Source organism: Panthera tigris, chromosome C1 (genome assembly GCF_018350195.1).
Source record: "Panthera tigris isolate Pti1 chromosome C1, P.tigris_Pti1_mat1.1, whole genome shotgun sequence".
Classification (NCBI taxonomy): domain Eukaryota; kingdom Metazoa; phylum Chordata; class Mammalia; order Carnivora; family Felidae; genus Panthera; species Panthera tigris.
In genome coordinates, this window is record NC_056667.1 from 8,507,308 (window position 1) to 8,524,447 (window position 17,140).

At 52.9% G+C, this 17,140-nt stretch overlaps 1 non-coding gene across 1 annotated transcript; it reads right to left on the reverse strand.

Moving 5' to 3' along the window:
- Positions 1-9,621: 9,621 nt before the first annotated feature.
- Positions 9,622-9,824, reverse strand: LOC122241723. The gene has a single exon (XR_006221947.1). It is a non-coding gene; the product is annotated as a small nucleolar RNA SNORA73 family (small nucleolar RNA).
- Positions 9,825-17,140: the final 7,316 nt, after the last annotated feature.

The following is a 17,140-nucleotide window of genomic DNA, read 5'->3' on the forward strand; positions in this document are numbered from 1 at the left end:
CTCTGGGGGGGGGGGACATGCTGCTGATGCTGATGCTGATGGGGACCCCACTGAGAGCACCCAGGTCCTAGGGAGTAAATGCCAGAGCCAGGATTTGAACCCAGGCCAAGCCTGTCGGGTTCCCCAGGCCCAACGTGTGGTTGCTTGTCCACAACCAAGGATTTATCCCAGGTTCTCCAGGGCTTTCAGTGGGAAAGAAGCGTTCCCTGGCAGTTCCTTTCCCTGGGATGAAGTCTGCAAAAACGAACTGTTCTCTGCCTTCCCTGGACAAAGGCATATCATCTTTAAAAACAAAACATGCATTAAGCTCCCGCTTGCCGGGAAGGCATGACTTGGGAAGATTGGTCGCTGCCCTCTGGGAGTTGGTATTCTGAGATACGATGTGTTTGGGGGAAACAAGAGTGCATGTCCCAGGACATGTGCTTTGCCGTTGCCCTGATAGCTTCTTAAGCTTCTGTGGTTCATGCCCTTTCAGAATCGAATGCCAATATGGACTCAAAATATGCACCCATTTTGCATGCTGCCTTAGTGGTTTCCAGGCCTCCCACAGACATCTCTAGACCCCCACACCACACTTCTGCAGCAAAGCCTACTGAGGAGTTGAGGTACCTCTGAGGTCAAGGTGCTGTCTGAAACTACCTGCCCCCCCCCCATAAGCTAGACCCACGATGCCCTCAGAACATCTCTCCCAGCAGATTTGGCTCTAAGGGCCACTTCAGGAGAGCCACTTAAATCCCCCCTATACACACCTGGCACCTCATTCTTGGTCAGCCCTCTGGTCCAGGGCAAACCAGGTTGCAAATGACAAAAGCGTTCCCTGTCCAAATTCCTCGCTGGCCTGGACACCTGCCAGAGGGACCATACCCGTGATGTCAGGGCTGTTTACTCCATTGGGAAAATCAGTCAGGGTCAGAGGTCTGGCACCAAGCACAGCAGACAGATCTAGGAGAAACCAAATATCCTTGCTCATTTCTCCCTTTTCAAGTTCTATGGGCAAAGGAATCTGGGGCGTGGGGGTGGGGCAGGGGAACTGAAAGAGATCAAAGCCGGCCATTTGGAAATCAAATCCACCGGCAGTTTTGTCTAAGACCGGACAACGCCCGTGCTGTGTGTGCTTCACTTGGGGCGGCTGATCTGAGATTGTGATTGAACCCTAAGGGGGTGGCTGCAGGCAGGAAGCACAGCATTGCTTATGTCTGCCATCGCTTGTGTCTGGGGGCTAATAGGATGGCCCGGGGACATCAGCAATGGAAAACACAGAAGGCCCCATGGAACTATCCCTGTCTACTAGGGGAGTTCCACGGTTGGAAATTCAGAGGAGTCTAGCTCTTTGCCCTAGCCACCTGCATGTCGCGGTTGCAAGGTGGTCTGTGGGTGCAAAGCTCCTAACACCAGAGTTAGGGATCCCAGAGCCCCCTGTGTTTAACAAACCCCTCTGCCAGGAAGTTCTTCCTTAGGTCTATCTTACATTTCTTTCGCTGGTACAGAATCCCTAATCCAGGATTCAGCAAACTTTTTACCATAAAGGGCAGTTAAATATTTTAGGCTGTGTTCCAATAAAACACTTTGTGGACACTGAGGTTTGAATTTCATATAATTTTCACATGTCACAAGCTATTAGCCTTCGTTTGATCTTCTAAAACCCATTTATGAATGTAAAAACCTCTCTTAACTGGCAGATTATCCCAAAGCAGGTGGTGGGTTGGATTTGGCCCACGGGCGCTAGTTTACAGGTTCCTGCTACAGAAACTGGTCTCAAACTTGGCTTCCCGTTAGAAGAATATGGGGAGCTTTCCAAGGTACTGATGCCCAGGCCCACCGGCAGAGTGGCACGAGTGCTGGTTTCATTGATCTGGGTTGCGTCTGGGCTTCATTTGTGTCCAAGCCTCCCCCAGGCAACTCTAATGTACAGCTGGGCCTGAACTCTGCCCTTGTCCTCTTGACTGTGGGAGTGCAGCTGGTAGCAAACAGCCTGCTCCACCTCTTACCACCTTGGTGACCTTAGGAAAGTTACTTGTGCCTTGATTTCCTCATCTGTAAACTGGGTTAATGACTCTCCCTTCACAGAGTTGTTGCCAGAAGTAAACGTAAAATCCTTAGAGCATGTTTAGAATAGTGCCAGGCACATGATAAGCCCCCAGTGTGGGCTAATTTGTTTCCTAGGATAGTATTAGTAGGCGTTCTGTTCTTTGACGATGACCCATCATATACTCAAGGATCATTTCAAAGTCACCGTTCAGGCTCCTTCCCCTGGAACACTGGGGCCAGGAGATGCTCCTTTAGAAAAGAGAGGGCGGGGTTCTGTGGTCAAAGAAGTTTGGAAACCTATTCTGGACTCAGCCAGAGGCAGCCATGCCCACGGTTCCCACATGACTCCTTTCTGGGATTTGTCCAGCGATGCCAAGAGTGGCTCCCCAGCCTGCTGGGAATGGGCTGAGGGTCAGAGGACGTGAGGGCCGAGCCTCATAGGGAACGTGACGGCGTCAGTTGCCCCTTGAGGAATGACAGGAACCACAAGTCATATCCAAAGCCACAACCCCTTCCTCCCCCCAGATGGATCCTTACTCTAAGCCATATTCAACACACCCAGTAAAATCTAGTGTTGAGATGGTGGGCCCACAGCTCCTTGGAAATGGACCCGCTTTGCAGCAGGAGAGTCAGTGAACATACACGGAACCTACAAAGACATCTCTGTAAGACAGCAGAACAGCAAGGAAAGTGGGCGCTGGGAGGGACACTGGGAGGAGCCAGAAAGCAAACCACTTAGGCTCCTTACTGGGGATTTCACGGGACTGGCAGCATCACCTCCACGATGACCTTTCCTCTCATGGGACGCAGTGAGGAGCGTGGGGGAGGGGGTTAGGGGGCAGCAGGAACTGGTTTGCAGAACCAGGGACTTTCATGGCAGGGAATGTGTTTTCTGAATCCTAAGTCAGGACAGGTCGTCTGATATAGGATCCTCAGCCTCTTCTGGGTGCAAGAGGCTCCCTAGTCTCTCCTTACTCACCGTGTGGTCCTGGACCAGCAGCATGGCGTCACCTGGGAGCTTGATAGAAGTGTGGGATCCCGAGCCCACCCCAGGTCCGCTGAAACAAAATTTGTGGCAGGGGGGCACAGCCGTCTGGATTTTAACAAGAGCCAGGCTGTTCTTGTGCACGATTGAGTTTGAGAGACACGGGTCTAGGATGTATAGGGGGAACCAGAAAAGTGGGATGGTCTGGGACTTCTAGCTAATTCAGAGCCTTTACATTTGGGTGTGGGAGTTGGCAGATCTGAGATCCGGTTTGCCTAGTTAATAACCAGCGGGTGGACAAACCCCCAGGCTCTGAGGCCCTGGCAGGGCTGGAACTGGTCTATTTTCAGAGGAAATCAAGCAGAGCACCTGGGCCTGGAGCCCTCAGTCATTGGGTTTTCTGACTCTTGGGAACTTCCCTGGGGTGCTGTGGTTCCTCTTTAAAGTGTGGGGGCAGCAGGGGGAGGGGGGGAGGTGCCAGGCCCTTGTAGTCCCGTGATGACGTGTTGCATGTGCTCCCGTGAGCTGTAAATAAAGAGCCAATGGTTAATTAGCTGCTTTCTTGTCTCTCTCTGACTCTCCAGGAGATGATCTGTGTGTGCAGAGGCAGGGAGCACACGCGGGGCGTTTGGAGGGGACCGGAAGCCTAGCATTTCCTCAGCCACATCTTTGAGCATTTGCTCTGAGCTCAGCGGGAAACGAGACAGAGTCTCTGTCCTCACCTGGACCTCATCGTGACCCTTTAACTAGGCCTCTTGGTGGGAATGTCGTATTTAGAGCTCCCTCTCCATTTTAGGGTTGGGGTGGCTGAGGTCCCAAAGAGAACACAAGGCTCGTCACCGCAGGCTGGCCCTCATCCAGGGCCTGGGTGGCCACGTGTAGAGAACAGCAGACGCCAGCTTCAGCAGGATGGAAAGGAACAAAGCGCCACCATCTAAGCAGGCTCAGATGCCATCATGGGAAAGGGCATGAATTGGCCAGGGAGTGGCCTGGCTTAACACCAGGAAAGACGTCTCTTATCTCTGTGGCAGCTCCAGCCACTGGAGCAGGACCAGGCCCTGCTAGGCCTGGCTGATCATAATACAGACCAAGGCTGTGTAACAGCTCTAGGGGACTCCACATCCTGAAGCCAAGCCAGGTCCAGAGTCTCCTGGGGGCCGGGGTAACCACAGACATGGGATGCCCCCCCTTTTTTTTTTAATGCTTATTTTATTATTTTTGAGAAAGAGAGAGAGAGAGAGAGAGCGTGAGCTGGGGAGGGGCAGAGAGAGGCAGACAGAAGATCTGAAGTGGGCTCTGTGCGACAGCAGAGAGCCCAATGCGGGGCTTGAACCCTGAGATCATGACCTGAGCCGAAGTCAGACGCCTGACTGACTCAGCCACCCAGGGGCCCCAATATGGGATGCTCTTAAGGGCCTGGTGTCCCTGTGGGGCGCTCCCTGCCCAGGCACCACTGAGGGACTGGCTTCTGCAGCCTGGACGGGAGAAACACCCTAATCCAAGGTTTCCCACAGCATGGGCCTGGGATTCCCAGCATCAGGATCCTCTAGGGAGAAAACCCAGGTTTCTGAGCTCCACTCGGGCCTGTGACTCAGAATCTCTAAGGGTGGGTCTTGGGAATCTGCATGTTTGATAAGCTCCTTGCCCTAGGTATGAGAATTGCTTCATCAGATCTTCCTGAGAACTCAATTTCCTCCCCCACTCAGGCTCCAAGTAGCTGGCGAACCTCTCTCTGGGGATGGATTTAGGGAATCAAGCCCAAAAAGTTCCGTTTCATCTAAGCTTCAAAAGTCCTCCCCTTGCTGGCCCAGCAGCTCAGCTCTGCCACTGCAGGGCAAGGCAGCCACAGACAACGCTGTGAATGGATATACACAAATGCATGAGCATGGCTGTGTTCCAATAAAACTTTATTCATACAAAAGAGCAGCAGGCTGGATCTGCCCATGATCTATGGTTTGCCAACCCCCAAACCTATACTGCTGACCCCTGGGTCCATGGTTGCAGAAAGGTATGCTAGGCTTTTACAAACCCCTCCCACCCTGGGATGGCTACTCAAATCCATTTCTTCTGATGAGGGGTTAGAGCAGTACTGAAATGAGGAGTCAAGGTCAGTTGAACTCAAGGCCACAGGGATTTCAGCTCTCTGCCGGCAGCCTGGGTGCTGCCCTCAGGGGATCAGGTAGCTGGACGGGGGGGTGTATTGGCCAGGTTCTCCAGAGAAACAGAGCCAATAGCTTATTTGTATTTATATATCTTTGTGTATTTATATATCTCTTTTCTCTCTGTATCTATTTATACAGATTTATTTTAAGGAACTGGCTCACCCTATTATAGGGGCCAGCAAGTCTAAAATCCATGGGGCAGGCCAACTGGCCAGAAACTCAGGCAGGAGTTGATATGATGGTCTTGAGACCACATTTCTTCTGCTCTGAGACCTCAGTCTTTGCTCTTAAGGCCTTCAACTGGTTGGATGAGGCCCACCCACATTATTGAAGGTACTCTCCTTTCCTTGAAGTCACCTGCTTGTAGATGTTGACCGAATCTGCAAAATGCCTTCACAGCGGCACCTAGATTAGTGTGTGATGAAATCCTCACATACTCCCGCTGGCCAAGATGACACAGGAAGCTGACCATGACGGAGAGGCGAAGCTCAGCTCTCCAGCTCTGGATCATAGCACCCGGGCACGTGGTAGAGTTGTCTTTGGTGCGTCTTGAGGTTCTGGGCTCCCTCGCTGCTTTGCCAGCTTGAGTGCCAGATGACAGCAGTGACTGCCATCTGTTACGTAAGCAGACACACCAGTCCTAGTCTCAGGACATGAAATCCTGGCGGGCGTGGGATGGGGGAAGGTGGTGTGATGGACACTTGCGTAGGCAAAAGGCTAAACAGAGAAACTCCTTTCTCTGCACCCTCCCCCTCCAGGATGGTATATCCTGAAGCCCACATGTTTGTGCCTGGGGGACCATGGCGGGACACCTGGGACCCTTCCCCACTGGTGATTGGTCAGTCCAGTGGGGCAGCCTGGGCAGCTCTCTGCATGGCAGTCCTGAACTGTCTCTCCATGCCCCAGCCTTGACCTTGTGTCAGTGCCTGGCACAAAGCGGAAGTCATGTTTAGAGAGGGAACACATTCGTCCAAACACAACTGTGGCCTCTATCTATGGGGCGGTCCTCACTGCCAGAAGCACCCTCCTCTTGTGTAGCTAGGTATTATTAGAGCCCCTTTTTCAGAGCAGGAAAACTAAGTAGATGTATCGGGGACCCCACCCAGGTCTTTCCTACTCCAAAAACTCGATTATGTCCCCCGATTTCACACTGCCTCTCAAATGCCACAAGTTTGCTGAGCACCTACTAGAGGTTGGTCACTCCCACCCACCCCCACCCAGACCCCGGGTCACAGGAGCTGCACAGTGCATCTGGCATCACCAAGGCTGCTTGCGGGGCCGGCAGGGGACAGGAGTTCTGCCAGGCAGGCCCCAGCCCCGGGCTGCCAGAACCAAAGATCATGCCCTCACCATGCTGCCTTCTAGAAGGCCCCGCGGTGTGGAGGGGGAGGGGGTTGAGATTCCCTCTCAGGGGCTTCCCAACTGGTGAAACCTGCGGAGATACCCTGCCCGACCCCAGTCCCTGCTTCCTTTCTCTGATCCCTCCCCCTGCATGGCTCACAGCCTCCCTTACTGTCCCCCCAGCAAGGAACGCGAGACCTCAGAGAGCCTGCCGCAGACCTGGACCCAAAAGCCATTTGGTTCTGAGCTGGCCCAGCAGAAGGGGGTGAAAGCAAACACCAGGATAACCCCCACGCAGATAGGCACTTGGGGGCTGCAGGGCCCAGGACCCATAACTGGCCTTGTGCGTGTATCTGAGCGATCAGCAAGGTGCAGCCAGAGCCCTCAAATGCCTTTCTTGAAATTCTACCCCGAGCACGTGGAGAGATGAGAAGCCTGACGGGGAAAGAGGCGACAGCCTGAACTGAGGCCAGGACAGGACAGGCAGTGGGAGGCAGGGGGTGCATAGTGAGAGCCTGGGAACGCACAACCACGATGGCATAAAGAGGGTTGCTGGAGTATGGACGAGGCGAATGAAGAAAATGCCACAGGACAGAGCCGCGGGGAGGGGCGCCGTGGCTCTGTCTTGGGCAACACAGCCTCTTCAGTGCGCTTTCCCTCTGGCTGTTGTCGAACACAACCTCTGTTTCCTGGAACCGGACACAATTTCCTTTTCTGCCTTTCCCACGCTCGCCAAGAGTTCCATGGAGCGCTCTGATGTGTTCTCTGATGCCTGACTTGAGCACACGGGTGTCTGGAGGGACAGGGTACTATCGCTACGTGTCTGGCAGGGCCTTCCCAGAGTGGGGCTCACCCGCAGCCATTTTCTTAGGACCCTGATGAGGTGGCAAAGCTATAGGGCCATCAGGAATTACGGGCTTCATTTTAAGGCTCAAGGGAGAGTCTTCAAGGAGCCTGACCGGGGCCTCTAAAAGTCAGCCATGGATGCTGCTGTAAGTTCGAATTGTGTGCCAATGGGACAAATACCCTGGAATCAGTCCCCCTTTGACTAATCACAGAAAACAAACGTGTCCTCTAGAGTGGAGGCCTCTCCCACCTCCCAGCAATGTCCAGGCACCTCCAGAAAATCCAGGAAAAGGGATGTAGCAGGATCATCCAACCTGACTCCCTCTGGGCACATGCCTCCCCCGGGACCATGTCCCCTTCCTGGCTCTGAGTAAATGGTGCTGTGGACACAGTGATTTTACTGGTGAGTCATAATGGCATTTGATAGTTTCGGTACGCACATCAACCGAGGACTGGGCTGAAGACAGGGAATAAAGTCTGGGAGCCCAAGAGAGCCACTCCCACCCCAGTCCTACTACTACTGTAGTAGACTACTTCCTGTAGTCGGTGGGCAGCAGCTGGCCCTCAGAAGGAGAAAGAAGAGTATAGCCACAGATCCAAAGGCCAGCACTGACCCACAAAACTCCCACGCCTTCCCCAACCCCGCCAGACCTCAGGCTGAGAAACACAGAGCCGGCAGGTTACATGTGACAAGCTAACACGCACCCTGGAGGATGGGTCTCCAGATCAAAGCCCCCCAGGGGGATGTGCCACCAGGGGCCATGGCTCTGCTTCCAGACCCTTCTCTAATGTGCTTCTTGCGGAGGACTCTGCATTGTGACAGGCGCATGTGACTTTCAGACGGTGTTTTGGTGATGTTCTCTGCTCTCTTTCTTCCAGCTGGATTTACCCCCTTGGGAAAGGAAGTGGCTGCACCCCCTCACAACGGTGGGCCTCCCCTGGGTTAAGAACTGAAGGACAGGGGGAAATCATCTCCAAACCTTTTCATATTCGGAGTCTCCTTTGTGCCTCACGCAGCGCCGGGGGACTGATTATCACTGTCCCCATTGTCTCGATGCAGAAAAAAATGCGGAGGGATTAAGTGTCATAGATGCAAAGTGGCAGCGCAGGGGAGGGGAGGGTGTCGAAGCTGGGAGGGTGGTGGGCAGCAGGCTGAAATGCCGAGGTCTTTGCTAGTAGGAAAGGGGGGGATGGGCCTCTGCTCCCCATCAAAGGGGTCTTCCCCGGTGCATCTGTTCAAAAAGCATTCACTGTGGGCCCAGACGTGCTGGGAGACGCCGAAAGACACTTGTGGTTTTCTTCACAGCAGGAGGGTAGCTATTTGCCTACTGAGCATTTATGAAGTTCCAGGAGCTGTGCCAGGAGGAGGCAAGGCAGGGATCCAAAAACACCCACCTTTACCCAAAGGAGCAAGCAACCATGGGAAAGCGATGGCTGTGGTCCTGACGCAGGCAGGCCGGGACTAAGAACCCAGAGTGGGGCGGGGGCGGGGGGGGCTGCCGCAGACCCAGCCAAGAAAGTCCTTGGCTCCGAGCAGGATAGAAATCAAATGCATGCCAGAGAAAGTGAAAGCAGAGTTTAGTTTAATGAATAGCATGAGTGACAGAGTGTAACAGATGGGAGTGTCTGGGAGATGCGGAAACCAAAGGAGAGTGAGTCTCATGGTTGCTTCGAGTGGGGGCGGGGCGGGGGCGGAGGTTATACTGGAAAGGAGCCTAGGGTAGTGTTCCTTCGGGAATCCAGGGTAGGGGTCCGATCAAAGATGAGGTGGGTGATGGGCGAATAACAGGAACTATTTTATAAACCACCGGAGGGAGGAGGTGTTGATGTCAACATCAGCCGGGGTTTGTTCGAAGCTGATGCCCTGGAACCTGTTTGGGATCTGGCTCCTTTTAGGTGTTCTCAGGTGTTTGAGGCCTAGGACAAAGCTTTTTTGCTTCCCCCCTAGAAGTGGGAACATCGCTTCTTTGGCTTGTTCAGAGGCAAAGTGTAGAACAGGAGTGAAGGGGGCGTAGCAGAAAAACAGAGCAGATAGAGCCTTGCTTTATTTTTTTTTAACTTTATTTATTTTTGAGAGAGAGCACGAGCAGGGGAGTGGCAGAGAGGGAGACAGAGGATCCAAGGTAGGCTCTGTGCTGAGAGCAGAGCCGGACGTGGGGCTCGAACTTGAACTCACAAACCGTGAGATCATGACCTGATCTGAAGTTGGACGCTCAACCGATTGAGCCACCCAGGTGCCCCATTTCTTTTTTTCTTTTTAGATGTTTCCTGCATGGTTTGTCCCCTCAGTCAGCGTCCACAGGGCTCTGAGAAGCCATAGGAATATTCAAGTGGAGACTGTGGACCCGGCTTCATCTTTAACATTATGGAAAAGGACTATACATTGTTATGCCCAGAATTTGTGATCCCCAAAGACCACCAGGGAGCCGAGTCCGATGCAAAAGCAAAAGAGCCTTTATTCGAGCTAGCTCGAGCTCAATCCCCTACCTGCACCTACGCAGCGGTGAGATACCAGGGAGAGAGAGAGAGTTTCAAAAGGACAAAGGTTTTATTGGGGCCTAGGGGCAGTTGGTGAGGTAATGGCTATGGCCTCAGCCGATTGGCTGGGGAAGGGTCCGAGTCCTGTTAGGCAGGTGGGGGGGGGGGTTACTCAAGGGGAGGAGGTGTGGTCAAGGTGAAGGACACAGAACAAGATGGAGTCGGCCGGCGTAGGCCCGCCCTTTCATTCCCCCCTTGTCATGTAGCTTAGGGACCCAATCATGGGACCCGCTGCATTTATGGTGACAAGGGGAACAGAGTTTGGAGGTTTACGCAAAGTTCTGGGAAGCAAGTGTCCCTGGGGTGGCTCTGGGAGGTCTGATTAAGTATTGTCCCCGAGCTGGTGTCTATGATCTGCCAGGTGATGTTTTGGGGGGCGTGGGGACTCCCGGCAGCATGAGCAATGACAAGCAGAGTTAACAGAGTTACCAATATTAGTTGGGTCGAATGCGCTGTAGCTTGAGCTTGAGCGGGTTGTGTTGGTCCCGACTGATGGCCCATCGCGTGACGAAGTCTTTCCGGATCGAGGAGGGGTCCACTGGCCGAACGTGGGTGTGATGGACCCAGGTCGCGATGCCGTCTACTTTGAGAGCGGTGGGGGTTGTCAACACCACGATGTAGGGTCCCTTCCAGCGCGGCTCGAGGGTCTCTCGGTGGTGCCTCTTGACGTAGACCCAGTCTCCCGGCCTGTACCGATGAGGTGTCGGGGTCGGGCCAGCCTCATAGATGGCACGGAGGCGCGGCCAAATGTCCTCGTGCGCCCTCTGGAGCCCGCTCAAGGAAAGAAAAAGTTCTTGATCTTTAAACTCAGCAATAAGTTCAGCTCGAAGGCTGGGAATAACAGGGGGTGGCCTGCCAAACATGATCTCGTAGGGAGTAAAACCCAGAGTGTAAGGAGTGTTTCTAACCCGGTAAAGGGCGTACGGTAGGAGAGTCACCCAGTCCCCGCCAGTCTCCATGGTTAATTTGGTAAGGGTCTCTTTTAGGGTTCTATTCATTTTTTCTACCTGTCCTGAGCTCTGGGGCCTATAAGCACAATGTAATTTCCAGTTTGCCCCCACCGCCTTGGCTACTGCCTGTGTTACCTGCGAGATAAAAGCTGGTCCATTGTCTGATCCTACCATGGCAGGAAAACCATACCTGGGTAAGATGTCTTCTAGTAGCTTCTTAGCCACCGTCTGAGCCGTTTCATGCTTGGTTGGGTATGCCTCCGCCCAGCCAGAGAAGGTGTCTGTAAATACTAAAAGATATTTAAAACCATACTTTCCTGGTTTGACTTCAGTGAAGTCGACTTCCCATTGGGCTCCCGGTCTGGTGCCTCTGAGCCTGGTTCCTTTTTTTATTTGATGTGGCTCTCGCGTTGGTGAGTTGGCAGGTCTTGCGGGCAGATACAACTTGCTCTATTTTGGTGTCCTGTTGGTGAATCTTGATTCCGGCCTGTCGGATTAAGTCTTTTAATTTTCGGGCCCCCATGTGAGTAGACCGATGCATGTGCTCTAATATTGAGACTCCGAGCCGGTCTGGCAGCACGAGCTCCTTGTTAGGTGTATACCACCATCCCTTTATCTCCTGGGCCATGGGGAGTTTCTTGATCCGCTGTAACTCCTCCTGGGAGTATTTGGGCTGGTCTGGTAAAACTGGGTCTCCCGGGTCCGGTAGTTGTATGGTCATGGTGGGGACCCTCTTATTTACTTCCCGGAGGTCTTGTACCGGTCGGTAGTCATTTGTGTGAGGCTTTTTGACCGGCAGTAAGGGGGTGTTCCAGGCAGACTGGCAAGGAACTAGTACCCCTAGGCTTCGTAGTCTCCGGATGTGTGGCTGGATCCCCTTCCGGGCCTCCTGAGACATGGGGTATTGTTTGATCCTTACCGGACTCTCTCCTGGCTTGAGCTCTACCAGGACTGGGGTCCTGTGAGCGGCTAGTCCCATCCCCCCCCCCCCCCCCCCCCCCCCCCGTTCTCTGCCCAAACCGAGGGGAATTCTTGTAGCCATCTGTCTATATTATCCTCTCTCGGGAGCGCCTCCTGGTGGAGGAGGTATTCATCCTCCAGTTTCATGGTCAGGACCTGGATGGGTGGCCCTTGCCATCGGTGACCTGAGGCCCCCCCTTGTCTGAAAGTTATCTGAGCTCCAATCTTGGTCAGTAAGTCCCGTCCTAACAGCGGGTAGGGGCATTCTGGTATTACCATAAAGGAGTGGGATACCCGGCCCGTTCCCAAATCTACTGTTCTTCGGGTAGTCCATGAATACTGGCTCATACCAGTTGCCCCTTGTACCCAGGACTTCTTGCTGGCTAGTTTTCCTTGTGGGGTGTGGAGGAACGAATGTTGTGCTCCGGTGTCGACAAGGAAGTCAACAGGGGTCCCCTCCACTTTAAGACTTACCCTGGGTTTGGGGAGAGGGTCCGAACCCCGACTCCCCTAATCACTTAGTTTATCTAGCTCTAGGACTTTTACTCGATCAGTCTTGCTTCCCTTCCCGCCGGCCCTTTTTGGACAATCTCGGGCCCGATGCCCTATCTCCTTGCAGTATGCACACTGATCCTTCTGCAGCCTCTGCTTCCCCCCCTTGGTGGTTCCTTTACCTTTTCTTGCATCGTCTGCCAGCTGCCGGAGACGGCGGTCTTGTTCCTCAGGGGAGTCAGCAGTGGTAGCTAGTAGTATTCTGGCCAGGTCTCGAGTCTGCTTACTGCTGGCAGCCGCCATGGCGCGAGCCTGCTTGTCCTCAGGAGGCTCCCGGTTATTATATACCTTTTCGGCTACCACCAGTAAGTCCTGCAGACTTTTTTTCTCCTAATCTATCTATTTTCTGTAATTTTCTCCTAATGTCTATGGCCGATTGGTTTACAAAGGCCATGATAACAGCTGCCTTGCTTTCCGGAGCCTCTGGATCCATGGGGGTATAGGTACGGAATGCCTCCATGATCCGTTCTAAAAAGGCAGCCGGAGATTCATCTTTTCCCTGTTGTACATTTCCTACCTTGGTCAAATTGGTTGGCTTTCTAGCAGCCATTCGGAGACCCCCCCATTAGAGTTTGGCGGTAGACCCGGAGCCTCTCCTTACCTTCTGACGTGTTGAAATCCCACTGGGGCCGAGTTAAGGGGAAGGAGGCATCTATCTGAGCCTGGTTGGTGGTGGGATTCCCGTCTGCGCCCGGAACTAGTTTTCGGGCCCCATTGAGGATTCTTTCTCTTTCTTCAGTCGTGAACAGGACCTGCAAAAGCTGCTGGCAATCGTCCCACGTGGGCTGATGGGTAAAAAGAACAGAGTCTAATAAATCAATAAGCCCTGCCGGTTCCTCGGAAAACTTAGGATTCCGAGCTTTCCAATTGTAGAGGTCACTAGTGGCGAAAGGCCAATAGTGATGGAGCTGATTCCCCTCTGCGTCTGGGGGTCCGGTGGCTCGCAGGGCCAGAATAGTGGAGTCGGCGGCGGAGGCAGATTGGTCCCTCTGAACCCTTTGTCTGGTAAAGGGCGGGCTTCCCACTGGAGCGTTTCTGCCTCCCGCTCTCGGAACAGCGTCTGCCTCCCCCGGAGAGGGAGGATGGTGTTCTTCCGGCATCCTAGAGGGGTTATACGGGGGAGGAAAAATTAATTCTTCTTCAGTACCCCCCTGTAGGACAGGGTAGAGGGGTGCTGAAGGCTGGGTAAGACTTTTCTTCTTCTTTGTCCCCTGCAAAGCAAGAATGGGTTTTGGCTCCGGAGGGAGCGGGCTAGGAAGGGCTTAAGCCAAGAGGGTGGGTCTTCTACAAGGTCCTGCCAAGTGATAATGTAAGGGAGCTGATCAAGATGGCCCGTCTTAGGCCGAGAGATGATACTCCTGACTTGGTGGATGGTAGGGAGGTCGAAGGTCCCCTCTGGTGGCCATCCGACATTGAAAGTTGGCCACTCGCTAGAACAAAAAAATTGCAACCGACCCTTTCAGACTTCCACACTGAGGTTGTTAGCTCTTCCCCTCACATCCTTAAAGTGATCAATCATAATACTTAGAGGAGTAGTCTGAGTCTGTCCCATAACGTCCGTCCAGTAAGTCCACAGAACAAAATAGAGAAACACAAAAACAGACAAACAGAGGGCCCCTAGAAAGTCTTCCAACTCCATGGAAGCAAAACTGAGAGCTAGCTTAGACATTTGAGGGGATTCCACGTCCCTCCAAAGACGACGGCCTCACGCCGACCAGCGGGAGCAACCCGCTTCGTCTCAGACCTTTGAGGGGATTCCACGTCCCTCCAGAAGGGAGAATCGGAACGTCTTCCGAAACTCCCGGCCCGTGGTCCTCCAGTGCGTCCACTTAGACCGCGTCGGGCACTACCAGAATTCCAGAAATGAGCTCACACAGAAAAGACAGAACAAACAGACAGACACTAACCATGGCCAGTCAGGCTCTCCAGGTCGGGGGTCCCTTGGGGGTCTTGGGGATCCCGGACGAGCCCCCAAATGTTATGCCCAGAATTTGTGATCCCCAAAGACCACCAGGGAGCCGAGTCCGATGCAAAAGCAAAAGAGCCTTTATTCGAGCTAGCTCGAGCTCAATCCCCTACCTGCACCGACGCAGCGGTGAGATACCAGGGAGAGAGAGTTTCAAAAGGACCAAGGTTTTATTGGGGCCTAGGGGCAGTTGGTGAGGTAATGGCTATGGCCTCAGCCGATTGGCTGAGGAAGGGTCCGAGTCCTGTTAGGCAGGTGGGGGGGGGGGTTACTCAAGGGGAGGAGGTGTGGTCAAGGTGAAGGACACAGAACAAGATGGAGTCGGCCGGCGTAGGCCCGCTCTTTCGTACATCATGGGGCTGAGCCCCTATGCTCGCTGTGCCACCCAGACGGCACCCGGGGAGAGCAACCTCCCGGGATACCCACGTTGCAATGCCTCTGATTAAACAGCATCACCCCCTCAAAACGTTCTCCAGAGATTTCACCTTTCCCCCATCCCATACCACACAAGTGAATTTGAGGAAAGCCTATTTATAAACCGGTCATGGCTCAGTCAGTTAAGCGTCAGGTTAAGTGTCAAACTTCAGCTCCGGTCATGATCTCACAGTTTGTGGGTTCGATTCCCATGTCGGGCTCTGACAGCTCGGAGCCTGGAGCCTGCTTCGGATTCTGTGCCTCCCTCTCTCTCTGCCCCTCCCCCACTTGTGCTCTGTCTCTCTCTCTCTCTCTCTCAAAAACAAATAAACATTAAAAAAAATTTAATAAAAAAAATAAAAACCAGCCATTACTGTTGACTCTTTTGGGTTCATCCACCTGATCCGTGCCTCATTGTTCTAGAAGTATGGGGGGTACATATGCTCACCTTCATCTCCAGAATCACGGAAAGGGCTTGTACCTGGGACGGAATCCTTGGCCCCCAAAGACAGAACTCCAGGCAGGTTCACATGTTTTCTTTACAGGGCTCCCATGCAAGCTTTGCTAATTCCAACTTGGGTTAAGTCATCCAAACTGTAACAATGTTTCCATCAACAAAGTAGAAGTTTCTACCCTAGTGAGGATTAAAGCCATGATGAGCCTTTCCAAAATGGAGTCCCAGTAGCTTCCCTGCCTTAGGTGTGGTTTTTTATTTTTTTAATCTTTATTATTTATTTCTGAGAGAGAGAGAGAGAGAGAGTATGAGCAGGGGAGGGGCAGAGAGAGAGGGAGACACAGCAGGCTCCAGCCTCTGAGCTGGTAGCACAGAGTCCGACTCGGGGCTCGAACCCATGACCCGTGAAATCATGACCTGCCTGGGCTGAAGTCTGACGCTTAACCCACTGAGCCACCCCAGAGCCCCTCCCCGCCCCCACCCCCCGCTGCCTTAAGTGTTTTATCTGTTATCTGCATCCCCCACAACCAGCGCCACTGACCCAGCTTCCTGGACGGAGCCTGACGCTGAGGATAAGCAGGGGGTTGGGCGGCAGGTCTTTCAGATGTCTGTGATCGGGGGTGGGGCACACATATTCGTTCAGTTGGTGTATGTCGGTCCATTCCCTGAGTGCCTACTAAGGCACCAGGCAGGGGGCTGGGCACTGAGGATGTCACACCCTCCTAGAGCTTACAGTCTAGTTGGGGGGTGGGGGGGGGCAGATAATAAGCAGTAAGCAAGTACACTGATAGGGCAACACCTTCCGACAGTGATAAGTGCTACGTGCTACAGAGTAAAAGATAGGACGCTGCAATCACCTTGGGAAGTGACCTGGCAATTTCCTCTAAAGGTAAATATGACCTGCCATATGATCTGGTCATTCTGCTCCCAGATGTTTACCCAAACAGGTGTTCCATAACTCTCCCCTGAATGAATGAATGAATGAATGAATGACTCGGTGTTCTTCATGTCTCTCTCTGTACTGAAAGTGCAAAGATAAAACTTGGCTGAGGCACACACGGTTGGTGAGGGACGTGACAGATTTAAACTTGAATTCCAAAACTGTGCTCACTAAAGCTATGACCCCAAAGCCTTGTGGGATATAGGATTTGGGGAGGGGGGCATTTGTCCTTCCATAGTCGGGACTGGGTCATGGCAGAAACTCTGACTCCTTTGAGAATAGTCACTTTCCTTTGTTCCTGTGAGCTACCCCCCCCCACCCCCAACCCCAGCCAGCTGGGTCTTCTGCCCCCTCCCCCATGCCTCTGGCCCCAGCTGGTCGGGATGAATGCAGTGTCACTGTGTGAGCGGCAAGGACCTTCCACAGACCCAGCCTTGTGCTTCATCCGCAATCTGTCTTGCCTCCTCGCCTCCCTCTGTCCTTTGCATCCCAGCCTGGGCTGTATTTTCCCTCCCAAGATGGAGGCAGTGGAACCGAGGGGCTGAATGTCAGGGAGGGTCCCAGAGCCAGACCTCCTCGGTCCCCAGGCCAGTTTCATACCCACCAGTGACTTGGATAATCTTTCCAACTTCTCTTAACCTCAATCATCTTACTGTAAATAAGGATCAGGATAGCACCTACACCATGAGGTCATTGTGAGCATTTACTACAGAACGCTTTTCACACCGTGGGCCACAAAATAAGTACTTAATAAATGTCAGTCTTAATCCTAGGAGTTGTTTTTTATTTTCTCCTTCTAATGGGATTGCAGTCTTATTACACCCCTACAGGCTTGGATGAAACACCTCTAGGATCTCAGGCGGATGGGGACTTTTTCTTAGAAAAAGAAATTGACAAATAATAATATAGTGTTATAATATCCACCATTTATTGAGGAATTACTCTCTTCTCGGTATCCAACAGCAATAATTAACAATAACTAATACTTAATGACAATAGCAGCC